Raw genomic sequence first — 19,893 nt, forward strand, 5'->3', positions numbered from 1 at the left:
CAAATTTTATAATCCTATAAAAATCACTCTCAGGCACAAATATCAGGATTGCTATAAAACTTTTCTACATCCTTTTATTCTTTTCTACGTGATGCCGGTTCTCCAAAGCGCACTTCGCTTTTGTGAGTTACAATTACCCCTACTGTTTACTGTAAGCCAATTAAAATTAATACTGTACTTTGGAAAAGGAAATGCACTTTTTTTCCAAGACTCATGCCAACCTTCATTCCACACCTTGCCCTATCATTTAGCCAACTGAGATTTTTATCTACAGTTGGAAAAGACGTTAGGGAATTAATGAGTCATAGCCCAACCAGAGCTCTTTCAGGTCAAGAGGGCACAGGCTGCGCCGCCTCCCCCAGGCAAAAGAGCACGTGGCAGAACCCTGAATAGGAACTATAGTGAAAAAAAAATAAGGAAATGAATCACTGGGCTTGACCAAGACTTACTAGTTCTGTCTCCAAGTGAAGAAACAATGACAAAACTGCTGGTTGCCTGATAAACAAATTAGAGCCAAGAGTGGGAGACAGAAAGATTTTAGCTGGTATCTTCCAAAGGGAGAAGTTTGCAACCTGATAGAAGGTGCTTCTCTGGACTTTCATGAAAACCAGCTGCTTGTCGTGTGTGGAGCTCAGGTTTCTCATATGCAAAATGTCAGTTTGGAGACAAATTGTATTTCAAATTAACTGTCTTCTTTAGTCATTCAATATGGAGCTCCATACTGAATCTTTTGACCATGCTCTTTTTTCAGTATGGAAAATAGATAACCCAGGTATTACTGGATTGTAACAAAGCTACCAAAGAAGCATGATTGTTGCTCAAGAAATATTTGTGCAAAGTGGGGAAAACAGCCTTAGAGTCAGGAGCATTAATCCCACCTAAGCCAGCCAAACTTGGAATGCTCCACAGCACAATTTAAAGAAGAAGGAAATGAGCAAAGAAGATGATGACCGACATTGAGCTTGGCCAATGGGTTATTAGTCATTAGAAAGACAGGCGAAAGCAATACTAAAGCAGAAAAGATTTGCCCCATTACTCAGCAGCGTAAAGAAGCAGGTACAAATGATAGCACTGAACACGGGAAGATGCGGACCATGTATTTTCTATTTCCTAGACGCTCACGTGCCAGAGAGATTGTCCCTGTAGAAGCATCCAACTGATGTAGTCAAACAATGTTGTAATTATTCTTACGCTCTAGTAGGGCAATCACTATATATATTTATTCCGTATTTATTTATTGAACATCTACTTATACATAACTATCTTAATCACTTTAGTACCTAGAGAGACAAATAATTTCTGCATTTAAGAATTTTTCTGACTGGGCGTAGTGGCTCACACTTGTAATCCCAACACTTTGGGAGGCTAAGGCAGGTGGATCACCTGAGGTCAGGAGTTCTAGACCAGCCTGTGCAATATGGTGAAACTCCATCTCTACTAAAAGTACAAAAAGTAGCTGAGTGTAGTGGTGAGCACCTGTAATCCCAGCTACTCAGGAGGCAGAGGCAGGAGAATTGATTGAACATGAACATGGGAGGTGGAGCTTGCAGTGAGCCGAGGTGACGCCACTGCACCCCAGCCTGGGCGAAAGAGTGAGACTCTGTCTCAGGAAAAAAAAAAGAGAACTTTTCTGTCAAGTAAGAAAAACCCACTATAAGTGCTATTGCACTTATTTTAAAAAATGAACAAAAATATTCTTACCAAAAATCTTATGCTCAAGGTGAGATTAAAGCATGCTCCAAAAAACAGAGAAGATTTTAACAGGCATGTTGAGAGGGAAACTATTCTAGGAAGATTAAACAGAAAGAGCAAAGGTATTCCGTGAAACGGCTTCCAAAACCCTTCCGAAGCTGACCTCACCAGTCACAGCAGCTCATTGCCTGTAATCCCAGTGCTTTGGGAGCTGAGGGAAGGACTGCGTGAGCCTGGGAGGTCCAGGGTGCAGTGAGCCATAATCTCACCACTGTACTTCAGCCTGGGTGACAGAGCAAGAATCTGTCTCAGACCAAAAAAACAAAATTAAATTAAAAAGGCCAGGCACAGTAGCTCACGCCTGTAATCCCGGCACCTTGGAAGGCCAAGGCGGGCAGATCACATGAGGTCAGGAGTTCAAGACCAGCCTGACCAACATGGAGAAACCCCATCTCTACTAGAAATACAAAATTATCCAGATATGGTAGCATATGCCTGTAATCCCAGCTACTCAGGAGGCTGAGGCAGGAGAATCACTTGAACCCAGGAGGCAGAGGTTTCAGTGAGCCAAGATTGTGCCATTGCACTCCAGTCTGGGCAACAAGAGCGAAACTCTGTCTCAAAAAAATAAAAAAAGTTGATCTCCACTTAAACTTCCTGCTTATAATTCTCCCCACTCGCCAAACTTTTTACATCCTCCTCCTATTTGTCATGTTTTCTGAAACCTTAGGACCAGAAACAATTTTTTTTCTAAATTTCTATACCTAGAAAACTCCTGATTTCCTATAGCAGAAAGTAATTATTTTAGGCTTTGAAGACTACGCAGTCTGTCTCACAACTATTCAGTTCTCCTGTTATGGTGTGAAAAATCACCATGAACAATATTTAAATCAATGAGCAGGCTGTGTTGCAATATACCTTTATTTACAAAAACAGGAAGAGGATTGGATTTGGCCCACAGATCGTAGTCTTAACCCCTGCTATAGTGCAACCTCACTCTGTTCTGGAAGAGAATGATTTTATAGCCCCGTGAAATACACATGTACACCCTATGCAATCCAACTGTCTCATGTGCTATTGGTTGTTTGATTGAAATTCAAATTTAACTGAGTGTCCTGTGTTCCATCTGGCAATCCTAATATATGTCCATCAGAACTTCCTGTCTTCATAACAGCAATGGCAAAAATCTTAACTGCTCAATTTCTGGTAAAACACGTGCATCTCTCACTTTTCTCCAGCAGACGTTTTCCCCATCCCTTCAATTCCCATTCCTTCAGATTCCCTCCCCTCTGCAAGTTTGATAGTTGTTTTTAGAGAATGAGAAAGTAATTTTCATTTCTTTAAGGAGCGTTTGAAGAATTAAGGAATGTTTGTCATGTCAGATACAGAAAATAACGGTCTCAAGATTTCCTCGTTCCCTGGGTTTTGTGTGGTTGTGTTAATCTAAAAGTCACCCATTTGATCATCTCCTTATAATTCTCCCTGATGATTCAGGAGCTGCACTGCCTGTGGTTGGATTTGCCGTGATAACTTATCTCAATAGGACAGGAATTTATTAACTGGTCGCATTTAGATTGGAGCTGTTTTCAAGAGTCTCCTCATCTGAGCTTTTAGAGTAAACCTCTTATCTCCAATGCAGAATTAAAGACTGCTTCTTATGAAAGAAATAGCAGACACCGGCTACCCTTGAAGAATGTTTTCTTGTAGGGTGGGGAGTGGGTCGGGAGTGAGGAATGGAGCGGGGAGGAATCTGGTAACCTGCGGGCTCTGTTGGCTGCAGCTCTCTGGGCAGCTTCCTTCTCAGTCACTGGGTCACAGCTCTGTCCTCTGTCTCCTCTTCTTCAGAAACTCACTCTCTGCCCTCCTAGCTGTTTACACTAACATACGCCATTTATACTTTAAGGAAGCATCCGTGCGTGAGTTTAATGATTAACCGCTCTAGCACGGGTGCCTTCTGGCCGCTTCCACCCAAAACCTCCTTCAGCTGAGACCCTGTGGCGTCTTCCTGCCCCTCCTCTGATGGTGGTCATCACAGTGACAGAATGGCTCTGGTGTGGGAGGTGGCAGGGGAGACTTAGCTCAACCCTGCTCTAAATCACTGTCACCTTCAACTGCAGGATGTAACTAATATTGAAACACACAGACCACAGAGATAAAACACTCACATTTCCAACTCAGGTTACAAAGCACAAATCTTTCCGTCTCATCTCCCATGTGCCTCCTGCCTCACCTTTCCGTAAGCTGCCCCTCATGATGCTGGAAGAATATTCTTTCTGAAACATAAATGTTCACCTGTCTCTTTGGTGCCCAGGACCAGCCCTGGTATCTAGCGGCTGCAGGATGGAATCCAGGCTTGCCTTCGCGGTCTCCGCCTTTGGAGAAGCCTGTCGCAGCCTCGTTCTTCAGTGCAATCCACAGTCAACTTCACACAGCTGTGCGATCCTCAAGCGTGCGTGTGTTTTCTACGCCACTCACTCTTTCATCCATTCAGTCAACAGATACATCATTCAATCAACTGAATATCTGACTTAAGCCAGGTGCAGAGGAACACACAGGGGATAAAGTGGTGGAATGAACTTACAGTCCACTGGAGGATGAAGAGAGCTGACCAGGGTCAGGCAGAGTGATGACAGCCCAGGGAGCACACAGGAGTAACCATTAAACCATTAATTCAGAAAGGGAAGGACGTTCTGGATTGTTATTTGCTACATCTGGCAAGTTGTGTGTGTGTGTGTGTGTGTGTGTATAACTCTAACTTCTAATGTGGAGTCATCACAGGAAAGATGCCTGACCAACTTCCTATTTTTATTTGTGTTCTCCCATGATCCTTACTTTATCAATGCCATTTTGCCTATTACCATTAAATTGTTTTAAAAAGAACAATACACCAACCACGCACAGTGGCTCACGCCTGTAATCCCAGTACTTTGGGAGACTGAGGCGGGCAGATGACAAGATCAAGAGATAGAGACCATCCTGGCCAACACAGTGAAACCCTGTCTCTACTAAAAATACAAAAATTAGTTGGACGTGCTGGTGCGCAGCTGTAATCCCAGCTACTCAGGAGGCTGAGGCAGGAGAATCACTGGAACCCCAGAAGCTGAGGTTGCAGTGAGCCGAGATTGCGCCACTGCACTCCAGCCTAGTGACAGAGCAAGACTCTACTAAAAATACAAAAATTAACCAGGCATCTCAAAAAAAAGAACAATACACCTATTCTCCAGATCACCCACAAAACACATTTAAATACATTGCACCTAGTCAGCAACAAAATCCCTATTTCTACTTGGGCCTGGGAATTATAGTATCCGCCAATAACAGTACATACAGATCCCTGACATTTTTACTACAGATGGTAATTTGACACGTTTACTGTTCTCAGGCCAAAGATATTCCTGGAGGAATGAATTTTAATTTACTTCTGGCTATTTTTTATTACCAATAGACAATTAGTTAGACAGCATCTTGAGTGAACACACTCGTTGTATCCCAAGCATCCTTTTAGCCAGCTCCATGGATGAGCAAACACTTTGCCTCCTCGGATAAATATGTTGCCCTTAGATCCAAGCATCACAATCCAGCTCTCAGACTTGCGGGAAACTAGATGCTACCACATCAAGCATTTGCTTTATTGGTCTGGGGAAAATTAGGTCTTCAATTTCAAGCTTAAGGGTCCCAGGCAGAGTTGTGTTCTTGAAAGATATATTGCACTGTGTTGCATTGAACCTGAATGTGTAATCTCAGAGGAGGGTAGGGCCAGCAGCGCCTCCAGAAATCCAGAACTCAGAGGAGGGTAGGGCCAGCATTGAACCTGAATGCATAATCTCACAGGAGGGTACTGAGACCAGCTCGGCCATACAGACCCCCACCCAGGCGGCACTGAAGGCGTTAAGAAGCAGACACCCACATAGAACAGCAAACTGGGACTATCCGGGGGCCAACAGCCTTCCAAGCTGAAAGCCTCAGGGAGCTGACAGCAATCTGGGCTGAGGGACCCCAGCAGACTCTGACCCACGTATTTATTCTCTCTGAACAAGTGATTGTTATTAGCAAACAGGTGTTCTGTGTTTTCTCACAGAACCAAGATAAACTAGTCAGACAGCTGGTGCCTACTTATCACTGACAAACTAGAAAGTATTCTCCACGAGGGAGCCATGGGGTCAGGGCCACAAATCTCATGCTTAAAGAATTGTTTAACAGGTATATGATATACATACACTGTTTTGCTACTTTTGAATGCCCCAAGCTGTTTTCCACTTGCGGGGGGGCAGCCAGGTTTTCCTTGCCATCATTTTCAGCAAACAATATATTTTATAATACTCTCAGCATTTCTCAGCAGAGGGTAGGGCCAGCATTGAGCCTGAATGTATAACCTTACAGGAGGGCAGGGCCTGCAGACCCTCCAGAACTCAGCTCAGGCAACAGCTCCACGCTGGCAGGACAGCAGATGGCACCTCTGACATCTCATGAGCCTCCTCTCCATGGGAATCTCATTGATGAATTAACCAATAATGTTTTTTCTAGTAAAATAAAATCATTTTAATGAAATAATAAAATTGGGGAAGGTTTTCGAGATTATTTTCTTTAACCAGAATACCAATACTTTCACATCTTCTATAATTTTACTGTTCTCTTAATTTTCTTTTTTTATTATGATTATGATTATTATTTGAGATAGAGTCTCATGCTGTCACCAAGGCTGGAGTGTAGTGGCCCTATCTCAGCTCACTGCAACCTCTGCCTCCTGGGTTCAAGCAATTCTCCTGCCTCAGCCTCCCAAGTAGCTTGGATTATAGGTGCCTGCTACCATGTCCGGCTAATTTTTGTATTGGTAGTAGAGACAGGGTTTCACCATGTTGGCCAGGCTGGTCTCAAACTCCTGACCTCAGGTGATCCACCCACCTCAGCTTCAAAAGTGCTGGGATTACAGGCATGAGCCAGTGCACCCAGCCCAAAGCCACTGCGACCAGTCCTGTTCTCTTAATTTTCAGAAATAAAACACTCCCAGAGACTTAAGGATATTAAAAAGGTTTTGAAGATAAATTCTAACTGCGGCTACATCTGGAGGGAGAGATTATGGGATTAGTTCTAATTTTTATTTTCTATATTTTGTATCCTTTAATTTCCTTTAGAGATAATATATTTTATCAGAGTACACATATTTTATGCAACCAGAAAAATAATTTTCGCAGGTTGCAAAATTCCTAATCCCCGTTCTATGTAAAGCAAGCTCCCAGTGAATGTGCATCACATGTATTTTTGCCTACACCATGATGACATGCGCTGATAAATGCTCTGTAAATGTTTGTTGACTCAAATAAGAAGGAAGCAGCATTTGTCTGTCACCAGGAGCGCCGTATGTAGGGTAGGTCTGGCCGTCGCTGTCTGATCATCATTGCAGAGCTGAATGCAGCTAAACGAATGGAAGCAAGGAGAGGAGAAGCAGCAGAATGGAGGTCTCCGAGGGCTATGCTGAGCCTCTGCCTCCCACATCCCACAGCCCAGCACTGACTAGGTCGCACTGGAAGGCTGGGCCTGCGAGTGCCTTAGGGTGTCTGTTTCTTTCTTTTGTCTTATTTTTTTTAGACAGGATCTTGCTCTCTTGCCCAGGCTGGAGTACAGTAGCGTGATCATAGCTCACTGCAATCTTGACCTCAACCTCCCAAGTAGCTGGGACTGCAGGCGACACCATCACACCTGCCACTTTTTTTTTTTTTTTTTTTTTTTTGATAGAAACAGGTCTCACTATGTTGCCTAGGCTGAACTCCTGGCCTCAAGCAATCCTCCCATGTTGGTCTCTCAAAGTGCTGGGATCACAGGTGTGAGCCACCTGGTCTGGCCTGGTTGTTTTCCTTTAAATCCACCTCAGCCCAAGCCCCTGCCTTTCTCCCTGCTATCATCCTATACAGTCCTGGCTCCCTCCCTGCTCCCTATCACCTGGAAGCCCTGATTGTAAAACATGCTTCTAACCTTGCTTCACTGCCACCAACAGGGAAACACGGCCACACCCCCAGAGTGGAATGAAGCATAATTTCAAATGACATCACCACTGCCACCTCCTGTTCCCCACTGCTCCACATGAGACCCACCTCTTGGGGGGTGTGGTTACCTGGGCAGGAGCTTTGCCAGCCCGACCCACCCCCTAGGGAGAGGCTTACCTCCTCAGCCTGACTGCTTTGTTAAAGAGTTTGCTGAAGACCTAAGTAGAGAAAAATAATGAAATGAAGCAGAGATGTTACCCTGATGCTATTTCAGCTTTCTGTTTTATAAGCACTCTGAATACAGACTAATAAGTGTTGTAGTAACAGGTGTACTTTTTCTGCTCAATATTTATTATTCTGCTTGACTTGATTAGGGAACTCGTTAAATGTGTTACATGTAAAATTTCAATGCTGCAAAAGAAACAGCACTTGAATATAAATTCTCTCAGCAAGGCAATTTACTTCTATAGAAGGGCGCATCTCATGGATGGAGCAATGGTGAGTGCACACCTGAACAGGAGAGGGAAAGAGGTTCTTGCCCCTGATGTAGCCCCTACTGCTGTGTCGTTCCCCTATTGGTTAGGGTTAGACCACACAGTCTAAACTAATTCTGATTGGCTATTTTAAAGAGAGCAGGGGTATGAGTTGGAGTGGTGGGGTAAGTGGTTTGGCAGGAGAAATGGTTATGGCAGAGCAGGTGACTGGGGGTGACTGAGGTCAAAGCAGGTGACCAGGATGAGTCAGGATGGAGCAGGGTACCGGGGGAACAGATGTGAACTACTGATTAGAACTGGTGGGAAAGTTGTTTACCAAAACTAGAGGTAAGGGGGCACAGAGAACCAGGAAGTTAAACTTTAAAATGGAGAATTAAAGAATAAGAGAGCCGAGCATACTGACATACTGATTCTTTGAAGAGAAACGTGCAGTTCACTATATCTAACAAATGTATTAAAATTTGAAAGTAAAGTAAAAATAGTTTTGTTTTGGGGTGCTCTAAGTTCTGCTATGTCACTTTTTAACCTCGAAATTAGCTAATTTAGAATTGTTTGCTGATTTTTAAATATATTTATCATGATTTTCTTTACATGTGTCTTAGAAACATGACTTTGTTTTACATGTGTAAACTTTATAGCAATAGCTTTCATTAATCCTGGATTTTCACCCACATATTTTGAACTGCTGAATACTGGAAACCCTAACTGGCTGTTTTTGCAGATAAAAATATGCACATAAACACACAAGACATCTGAACTAAAAAATTTTAAATGGTATTTTCAGAAGATAATATTTTTTAAATTCAATTCCTTATTGACTAGATTTTAATTAGCATTCCAAGAGCTCATAAGACACGTCTACTAATGTTTCAGTGTTTTGAAGAAAATCCTTTAGGCCGGGCAGGGGTGGCTCACGCCTATAATCCCAGCACTTTGGGAGGCCGAGGCAGGTGGATCACCTGAGATCAGAAGTTCAAGACCAGCCTGGGAAACACAGTGAAACCCCGTCTCTACTAAAAATACAAAAATTAGCTGGGCACAGTGGTGCGTGCCTATAATCCCAGCTACTCGGGAGGCTGAGAGAGAAGAATCGCTTGAGCCTGGAAGGTGGCAGTTACAGTGAGCTGAGATTGCACTATTGCACTCTAGCCTGGGCAACAGAGCAAGACTCCATCTCAAAAAAATTAAAAAAATTTTAAAAACCTGTTTATACTGGCCGTGCGCGGTGGCTCAAGCCTGTAATCCCAGCACTTCGGGAGGCCGAGGCGGGTGGATCACGAGGTCAAGAGATCGAGACCATCCTGGTCAACATGGTGAAACCCCGTCTCTACTAATACAAAAAATTAGCTGGGCAAGGTGGCGCGTGCCTGTAATCCCAGCTACTCAGGAGGCTGAGGCAGGAGAATTGCCTGAACCCAGGAGGCGGAGTTTGCGGTGAGCCGAGATCGCGCCATTGCACTCCAGCCTGGGTATCAAGAGCGAAACTCCGTCTCTTGATAAAAACCTGTTTATACTATGATAGATACAAAATCATTCTGCCCCCAAACCTCTCTTTTTTTCTAGTTAGACCAATTCGTATTGCTCACATCTGCTAAAAACCAATATAATATTCTCTGCATATTTGAAAAGCCACTTTCATTCATATACTTTAGTTGACATATGTATGAGAAGCAATGTGTTAATGAATGAGTTAAAGTTTTAAGTAGTTTGGTGTCTTTAAATGAGAGATTTGTGAATGTTTCAGTATCTTGACTGAAACAAATGCCATTTTTCAGTTAATCTAAGATATATACTTGGCAGCTAACTTATATCATCTTAATTGAATTTGGAAACAACTCGTTTTTTCTAATAAACTTTTTTTCCCACACATACACACAAAAAAGAGGCTGCAGAGCACTAGCAAGTGCGCTATTTTTATTCAAAGCCTGAGCACAAAACGAAGCTAAACCTGATTAGGAAATGATGTCAAGAGATAAAAGAAAGGCAGGATTTGCTCTCTGCTAACTCCAAGTGAAAAAAGTTCCTGCAGCCTTTTAGTTGTCTAAGAGAGCAGGACGGAGAGGCTCAATCCATGGCACCTATTGAATATTTCTGTGGGAGAACTCAACCACTGCAGTCTGGGCAGCAGCGACCTTTGCACCCCTGACACCAATGCAAATACAATCCGAGTTGCCCCGACGGTGGGGCCCCAGTCTAGATGGATGGAAGAGATGTAATGCAGAGGACGGGGTAAGACTCACGTCAGCATCCATAGGCTCTGGAAAGTTCCTTGGTTCCCACATCTCTCAGGCAATCTGCCGCCAAATCCAGAACAACCAGGGACCGTGGTGAGTAACTCAAGATGCTGATGGAGTTTGGGTAGAAAACCCCAGAGACAACCCTGAGGAACTCAAGAAGAGTTCTTGAGAAAGAGCAATGATCGTTAGTGCTTTACTAGTAGAATTTTATAGGCTCCACAGACCCCCAACCTTATCTTTTAGGGACAAGCTCCCATTTTCTCAACTTCCCATTAAAACATGTTGAAGACCTAGTCCACATTTAGGTCTTTAGGTGGTGGTTTAAAGCGTTTTAGAATCCGAGCCTAAAGCTAAGACAAGGGTTAAAAGTGAGGAGGATGATCCTGAAACACTGAGTTGGAGCCCAAGTTGCTGTCCATCCAAAAGGTGGCCCTGGTCAATGGCTGGCCTGAAAAGTCAGGATGTCCTGTGTGACCAGGGCCCTAGGTATCCGAGTCTAGGAAAACCCTTCTTCAAACCCAGGGAGAATGTGAAGAATGAAGAAAATGTGTCCACTTTTTTTTCTTCTCCCAACTATATGATCGCAGTTCTGCTTGACTAAGAAGGATAGGAACTCCCTGTGATAAGAACTCCGTCTTTGTTTGTGTTCCAGTGAATGTAGGTGTGGGAGCTTGGACAAAGCCTTCACTTTCTGCTCCTTTTACCTTTTCTTTTCTTTTTTTTTTTGAGATGGAGTCTTGCTCTGTTACCCAGGCTGGAGTGCAGTGGCATGATCTCAGCTCACTTAGCCCGCCTCCGGGGTTGAAGCGATTCTCCTGCCTCAGCCTCCCAAGTAGCTGGAATTACAGGCGTGCACTACCATACCCAGCTAATTTTCATATTTTCTGTAAAGACAGGGGTTCACCATATTGGCCAGGCTTGTCTTGAACTCATGACCTCAAGTGATCCACCCACCTCGGCCTCCTAAAGTGCTGGAATTACAGGCATGAGCCACCATGCCAGGCCTCCTTTTACTATTTTACTGGTGTCAACTCCTTCATCTTCACCAGTCACTCCTGTTTACTAAACCCAGCGCTTTATAAAAACAGACACTTTACAAAAAAAGGACATTTTATGACCTTTGAATGAAACTTATTTGTATGCAAAATTTTCCCTTTGCCTCTTGTTTAGAATTATAAACCAAGCTTACTGGTAAGCCAGGCTTATTACTGATATCGTAGGCTTAAAAGTGGCTCTGTGTATACGGTTTTTTTGGTTGTTTTCAATGTTCAAAACACATTGATTTACTAAATGACTTGCAATTGACTTATATAAGACAATTTAAACAAATAAAATATATAATGAAAAATTATAGTATACAATGGACTTGTCTCTAGGAAAAAAAAGTCTTATTTATCAGTTCAGGAACAAAAATATTCCTTTTAGTTAAACATAGGTTTCAGAAAAATATTTCTTGGACAGTCACAGTGGCTCACATCTGTAATCCAAGCATTTTGGGAGGCAGAGGTAGGTGGATTACCTGAGGTTGGGCATTCAAGACCAGCCTGGCCAACATGATGAAACCCCATCTCTACTAAAAAATACAAAAATTAGCTGGGCGTGGTGGCACATGCCTTTAATTCCAGCTACTCAGGAGGCTGAGACTGGAGAATTGCTTGAACCCGGGAGGCAGAGGTTGCAGTGAGCCAAGATAGCGCCATTGCACTCCAGCCTGGGCAACAAGAGCAAAACTCTGTCTCAAAAAAAAAAAAAGGTCGGGCGGGGTGGCTCACTCCTGTAATCCCAGCACTTTGGGAGGCCGAGACAGGTGGATCATGAGGTTAGGAGATTGAGACCATCCTGACCAACATGGTGAAACCCCATCTCTACTAAAATACAACAAAATTAGCCAGGTGGTGCAGGCCTGTAGTCCCAGCTACTCAGAGGCTGAGGCAGGGGAATTGCTTGAACCTGGGCAGCGGATGATGCTGTGAGCTGAGATCGTGCCACTGCAGTACAGCCTGGGCAACAGTGCGAGACTCCATCTCAAAAAAAAAAAAAAAGAAACATTTCTTATGCAGTCCTACTACAACAAACATGAATTTCCTAAGAACTGCTCGAGTATCCAGTGACATATTAAGAAGTGAACTGTAATTGTTTTCAGTCATATTCAGAGAATCTAATGTTTTTACTTATTTGTTGAGGCTTTGCCAGTCTAATCTTGTTGGCTTTGGTGATTTACTTTCAGTGCCTCTTTTCTTTTCCTGAGGCTGATCGAGTCGGGCCTATCAGCTAAAATCTCCCGACAATGCCTGTTCTGACCACCAGCAAGGATGCTGAGTTTCCAGCAGTGTCTCTGTTTAATTTCTGCGAATGCATGTATTACTGCTTGAACATTCTCAGGAGTTTTAAACCTAACATGGCATTCTGTGTCTCCTTCTAGAAATCAGGAGTTTTAAACCTAACATGGCATTCTGTGTCTCCTTCTAGAAATCAATAGAAACAACTTCTGGGATCACTGCCAAGTATTCTGTACAAAATCATTCCTGACTTAAAATATGTGTAAAAGTCATTCAACTTTTTGTAACTCATGAAAAAGAAAAGTTTCATCAAATCTACATAAAGCTTAAGTTCCTAAGTAGTTCAAGAGCTCTTACTTGTTGTGTGTGTGTGTTTTAAGGTAATCAGAAAAAATATCTGAAAGAAGAGTTGCAGCCAGTCTTTTGCTCAGAGGACCCTCCCCCGGAGGGATGTCTGAGCCCATGGTCTCAGAAAGCCCACTCTTAGGGTAGCATGTCCCAGCCTGGGTGGCCCTTGCCCCTGTCTCCAGACTAAGCTATCTTCTTTTTTCCTTCACAGTCCTCCATTAACTTAAGCTTCTTCCCGCTTCAATATTGGAAAGCCCAAGATCTCCAGGTGCTGGATATCCAGGCATCATTTTTGTCTTCTTGTTCCCTTTCTCCCCTTTAAGCCCAGCAATTACAATGCCAGGCTCCAGGAAACAGACCTGGGTCCTAAGAAGAAGGAAAGAAAGGGAAAGATGCTGGCTTACTGATCCTCCCAGTACCCTGAGTGCCTTAGTCTATTCTGGCTGCTATAACAAAGCACCACGGACTGGTGGCGCGACATCCATTTTCACACAGAAGCTGCAAGTCCCAGATCAAGGTGCCAGGGTTGGTTTCTGGTGAGGCCTCTTTTTGTGGTTTGCAGGCAGGTTGCCTTCTTACTGTGTCCTCATACGGCCTTTTCTCTGAGCTCGCATAGAGGGAGGGTGGAAGAAGGAGAGAGAAAAAGAGAGATGGGGGCGAGTGTGAGAGCACACAAGAGGTTGCAAGCAGGCTCTCCGGTATCTTTCCTCTTCCTCCTCCTCCTCGTTCTCATCTTCCTCCTCCTCCTCCTTCTTTTTTAGACAGAGTCTCACTCTGTCACCCAGACTGGAGTGCAGTAGCACGATCTCAGCTCATTGCAGCCTCCACCTCCCAAGTTCAAGCGATTCTCCTGCCTCAGCCTCCTGAGTAATTGGGACTGCAGGTGTGCACCACCGCACCTGGCTACTTTTTGTATTTTAGTAGAGATGGGGTTTTGGCATGTTGGCCAGGCTGGTCTTGAACTCCTGACCTCAGGTGATCTGCCCACCTCTGCCTCCCAAAGTGCTAGAATTACAGGCATGAGCCACCATGCCTGGCCTTTTTTCTTCTTATAAGGACAGTGGTCCTATCAGATTAGGGTCCCATCCTTATGACTTAATTTGATCTTAATTGACCTCCTAAAAACCCTGTTTCCAAATATAATCACACTAAGAGTTAGAGATTGAATATATGAATTTGGGGGAACAGAAAAATTCAACCCCTAACTGAGTAAACTGGAGAGATTCTGGGTACAGTGCCAAGGGTTCAGGAGTCAGATTCTTGAACCTTTCACTTTAACACACAATGACTACAATAAGGAGGATGCTGAGGGCAACGATGCTGATGGTGAAAGTTCACAGATATTAGCTAAGTAACAAAATTGAGAGGAAAAAATTACAGCATCAATCTTACCATTCATTCATTCATTTCATTTCATAATTATTTACTGATTGTCTGTTGGTGCTTGATGAATTAGGCCAATGCAATCAGGCTAGCAAGATGACCATCTGCACCAGAGCAAAGATGGGAAGGGGCAGGATTGGAGGCAGGATGAAGACTGAGAGGGTTCTGTAGCAATCCTGGCCAGAAATGTTAGCCTGAACAGCAGTGCTGCCCAATGACTTACAGAGAAATAAGCAAATGCAAGCGGGGGATATTTGAGAGTTAGAATCCGTTCTTGAGCTGTCAACATTCTCTTCAGATCAAGGTGATAATAATGGTAGTAATATCACATATGTTACACTTCAAGACAAGGGGTGTTAACAATAAAGGAGTTAGGAATGTATGTTCAAATCCTAGCTCTCCCTTGCCAGCTCTGTGACCCTGGAGGAGTTATCAACCTCTCCGTGCCTGTTTCCTCAACAGTCTTATAAGGATTAAGGGAGTCAACATATCCCCTGACTTCATGCACTTTTGTGTCTAGTCATGTAGCACATTCTTTCTCTGACCTTAAGATCCACCAACAAGGTGGGAATGGAGAACAAGGTAGGAACTCAAGCGACTCATAGCAATAACACCACCTCCTTAAAAAATGGGCAGACGTCCTGAATAGACATTTCTCAAAGGAAGACATAGAAATGGCCAACAGGTGTATGAAAAATGTTCAATATCACTAATCATCAGAGAAATTCAAATTAGAACCACAATGAGATACCATCTCACACCTGTAAAACTGGCTATTATTTGAAAATCAGAAGATAAATGTCGGCAAGGATGTGGAGAAAGGAGAACTCTTGTATGCTGTTAGCGGGAATGAAAATAAACATAGCCGTTATGGAAAACAGTATGGGGCTCCTCAAAAGATTAAAATTAGAGCTACAATCCAGCAATTCCACTACTGGGTTTGCATCCAAATCAGTCTGTCATAGAGATGTCTGCACCCCCAGGTTCACTGCGGCAGTATTCACAATAGCTAAGATATGGAATCAATCTAAGTGTCCGAAAACAGAGGAATGGATTATTTATTTATTTATTTATTTAAAGACAGAGTTTCGCTCTTGTTGCCCAGGCTGGAGTGCAATGGTGCAATCTCGGCTCGCTGCAACCTCTGCCTCCCGAGTTCAAGCAATTTTCCTGCCTCAGCCTCCCAAGTAGCTAGGATAACAGGTGTGCACTACCATGCCCAGCTAATTTTTGTATTTTTAGTAGACATGGGGTTTCACTATGTTGGCCAGGCTGGTCTCGAAATCCTGACCTCAAGTGACCCACCTCCTTTAGCCTCCCAAAGTTCTGGGAGTACAGGTATGAGCCACCCCACCCAGCTGGATTTTAAAAAATGTAGTATGTATATACAATGGGATACTATTCAACCTTTAAGGAGAAGACAATTCTGTCATTTGTGACAACATGGATGAACCTGGAGACATTATGCTGAGTGAAATAAGCCAGGCAAAGAAAGACAAATATCACATGATCTCACTTATATGTGGAATCTGAAAAAGTGGAACTCATAGAATCAGAGGTAGAATAGTGGTTCCCAGAGGCTGGGGAGAGGAGGGAGTTGGGGAGATAGTAGTCAAAGGATATAAAATTTCCTTGGAAGGAATAAGTTCAAGATATCTATTGTTCAACACGGTGACTATAGTTATTAACAATGTACTGTATATTTGAAAATTGCTAAGAGAATAGATTTTAATGTTTTCACCACAAAAAAATAAGTATGTAAGTAAACTGTATCTTAATCAGCTCAATTTCGTCATTCCACAATGTATGCATATTTCAAAACATGTGTACACTACAAATATATATAATTTTAATTTGCCAATTTAAAAAATTAATGCTTTTTTTTTAAAAAAAAAGAAGCAAGGAATCAGTAGTATAAATATTAAAATTGTCCTGGTGTTATTAACCAATGAAAGTAGGCAAGTGAATGAAATACAAAATATAAAAATTTAAGATAAATTACATTCAAAATTATCTTCTGATGATGGACTTGTATACAAAGAAAACCTAGGGAATTGACTAAAAATTATCACAAACAATAAGAAAAAACATAGAATTAATTTTTTTAAAAGTCACTTACCCACAAGCAAACCATACCAAGTTAAAAAAATGATGGGCCGAGTGCAGTGGCTCACACCTATAATCTCAGCACTTAGGGAGGCCGAGGCAGGCAGACCACTTGAGGTCAGGAGTTTGAGACCAGCCTGGCCAACATGGTGAAACCCCATCTCTACTCAAAATACAAAAACTAGCTGGGCATGGTGGCACACACCTAGAATCCCAGTTACTCGGGAGGCTGAGACAGGAGAATCCCTTGAGACTTGGAGATGGAGGCTGCAGTGAGCCAAGATCGTGCCACTGCACTCCAGCCTGGGCAACAGAGTGAGACTCCATTTCAAAAAAAAAACGATGGAAGAAGAGACTCACTTCTGCAATAGCAGCAAAAAAGATGAAAGATCTAGTGATAAACAAGATATATACAAGGCCTATTCTTTTTTAAATTTAAATGTGTTGGTTGCAGTGCCTCATGCCTGTAATCCCAGCACTTTGGGAGGCTGAGGCAGGTGGATCACCTGAGGTCAAGGGTTCGAGACCAGCCTGACCAACATGGTGAAACCCTGTATCTACTAAAAGTACAAAATTAGCCGGGTGTGGTGGTGCATGCTTGTAATCCCAGCTACTCCAGAAGCTGAGGCAGGAGAATTGCTTGAACCCAGGAGGCAGAGATTGTGTGCCATTGCACTCCAGCCCGGGTGACAGGGGCAAAACTCCATCTCAAAATAAAATAAAATAAAATGCTACTAAGGGACTGTGATAAAAACTGCCATTTGTTCCTCATCTCCCATCAAAGGGTACAAAGTTTCAGATAGAAAGGAGTAGGTTTTGAGATCTATTGCACAACAGGGTGATTAGAGTCAATAATAATGTATTATCTATTTCAAAATACCTAAGAGAGTAAATCTCAAATGTCTCACTGTAAAAAAAAAAAGATTCGTAATCCAGGTGATGAATATGTGAATTGGTTTGATTTAATCATGCCACATCTTATACATATATCAAAACAACACATTGTACCCAGAAATGCATATAGTAATGATTTGTCAGTTAGAAAAATGTAATGCAGCTCCTATATTTTAGCTGGGTGTGTAGACACCCAGAATTAAAACTGTGTTTTGCAAGCTTGCTTGTAGGTAAGTATGACCTTTAGGCTAAATGCTAGTGCACAGGGTTTAAGTGAAAGTGGGGTGTAAGGCTGTGAGAGGGCCTTAGAGACAGGAGGTAGGTCCCCTCCACTGTCTTCCTCCGGCCTGAGCACATGAAGGTGGAGCTGGAACAGCCATCCTGCCCGTAAGGTAGAGGCTGGGCTGAGGATGCTGGAGTAAAAAAATAGATAAACTGGGTCTTTAATGATGGTATGGAGAAAACGTGGAGCCCTAGACAAGCCTACATTCATGAGAAAGTGTGCTTGTTTAGGATTTATTTGGTGCTGTCAATCGATCACAGCTGAACTTAATTTTGAGGCAGTGCCCCAATAAAAGACTTGAAATCAAGACAATCTGATTCAATTGAGTCCTTCTAAAAGCCCTCCTTTTTGTGTTTGCTGATTTCACACCAATCATCAACTCCCGTCCCTCCATTCCCCATTTCTCACAAGAATATTTATTTCTATTTTTATTATATTACCTTTGAAAACATTTAAAAATAAATAACAATTTCTTAACTCATCTTCATGATTCAAGAACCCAGCTTTCATATTGCTCTAAATTATCTTCCTAGATTAAAAATGTGACCCTGCCAGTCTGTGTCTGAGATTATTCATCAGTGTTCCACCATTTACAAACTTCTTCAATCTTTCATCATCCGGCCCTTGGCTTTGTCTTCCACTTTTTCTTCCAATCTACCTACACAACCTCCCCGAGATTTCTCCAAATAGAATCCCTGCACTTTGGGAGGCCCAGGTGGGTGGATCACGAGGTCAAGACATCAAGACCAGCCTGGGCAACATGGCGAAACCATGTCTCTACTAAAAAAAAAAAAAAAAAATTAGGTGTAGTGGTGCACACCTATAATCTTAGCTATGTTGGGAGGCTAAGGCATAAGAACTGCTTGAACCCAAGAGGTGGAGGTTTCAATGAGCTGAGATTGAGCCACTGCACTCCAGCCTGGGTGACAGAACAAGACTCTGTCTCCCCGCTCCCCAAAAAAAGAAATAAAGAATCCCAGGCAATTTCCCCAGTGCACCGGGCTCTTCATGCCTCTGTGGCTTTGCACACAGGTTTCTCTGCCCCATTCCCGCTCTGCTCTGATCCGCTTGCCTATGCATTGCTCTCAACTCACACTAGTAACATGTCTAGAAAAAGCCCTCCCCGGTCTCTCTCTGCCCACCCTATACTGAGCAGATGCTCCTCCTTCATAGTCAATTTCAGGATTTCCTTAATATCCTGCCATAATTCCCAAATACAGTAGTCTCCCCTTCTCCATGGTTCTGCTTCCCTCAGTTTCAGTTACTTGCAGTCAACCCTGGTTCAAACAGGTGATGCAGTACAGTGAGATATTTTGGAAACACATTAACATAACTTTTATTACAGCATATTGTTATAATTGTTCTATTTTATTTTTAGTTATTGTTAATCCTTTGCCTAATTTATAAATTAAGGTTTTTCATAAGTATGTAACGTATGTATAGGAGAAAACATACTATATGTGTGGTTTGGTATCCACAGTTGCAGGCATTCACTGGGGTCCTGGAACGTCGCCCCCGAGAATAAAGGGGAACTACTATATCCCAAACCTGGATTTTTCATCCCTCTGCCCCATTAGAACATAAACTCCTGAAGAACAAATACTGGACCTTGTTCATGTTTGTGTTTCAATAATAGAAACAATTTGGGTGAATAGTAAGCTTTGAAAACAATTATTGAGCTAATTAATCAATCCCTGGAGCAGTTTATTTCATACCTGAGAAGTCACAGGCCAGTGTAGAGCACTGCTGCTCTATACCCAGTGTGGGAAATACTACCTTAAAGTTACATAGCATCACTTTAAATGATCAGTGAGCATTAGTTTAATCGTTCAAAAATACAAACGCAGGGCCTAGTGTGGTGGCTTACACCTGTAATCCTAGCACTTTGGGAGGCCGAGCTGGGAGAATCACTTGAGACCAGGAGTTTGAGATCAGCCTGAGCAACATAGCAAAACCCCATCTCTACAAAAAAACAATTTAAAAATTAGCCGGGAGTGGTGGCATGTGTCTGCCTGTGGTCCCAGCCTACTTGGGAGGCTGAGGTGGGAGGATAATTTGCCCTGTGAGATCCAGGCTGCAGTGAGCGGTGACTATGTCTGCGTTCTAGCCGAGGGTGATAGAGCAAAATCCTGTCTCAAAAAAATGAAAATAAGAAACACAAAAGCTGAAACTGAATAGTAGTACTGGGACATAAAG

The sequence above is a fragment of the Aotus nancymaae genome, unplaced genomic scaffold (genome assembly GCF_030222135.1).
Source record: "Aotus nancymaae isolate 86718 unplaced genomic scaffold, 86718_ANA_hifiasm-v0.15.2.pri h1tg000020l, whole genome shotgun sequence".
Taxonomy (NCBI): Eukaryota; Metazoa; Chordata; class Mammalia; order Primates; family Aotidae; genus Aotus; species Aotus nancymaae.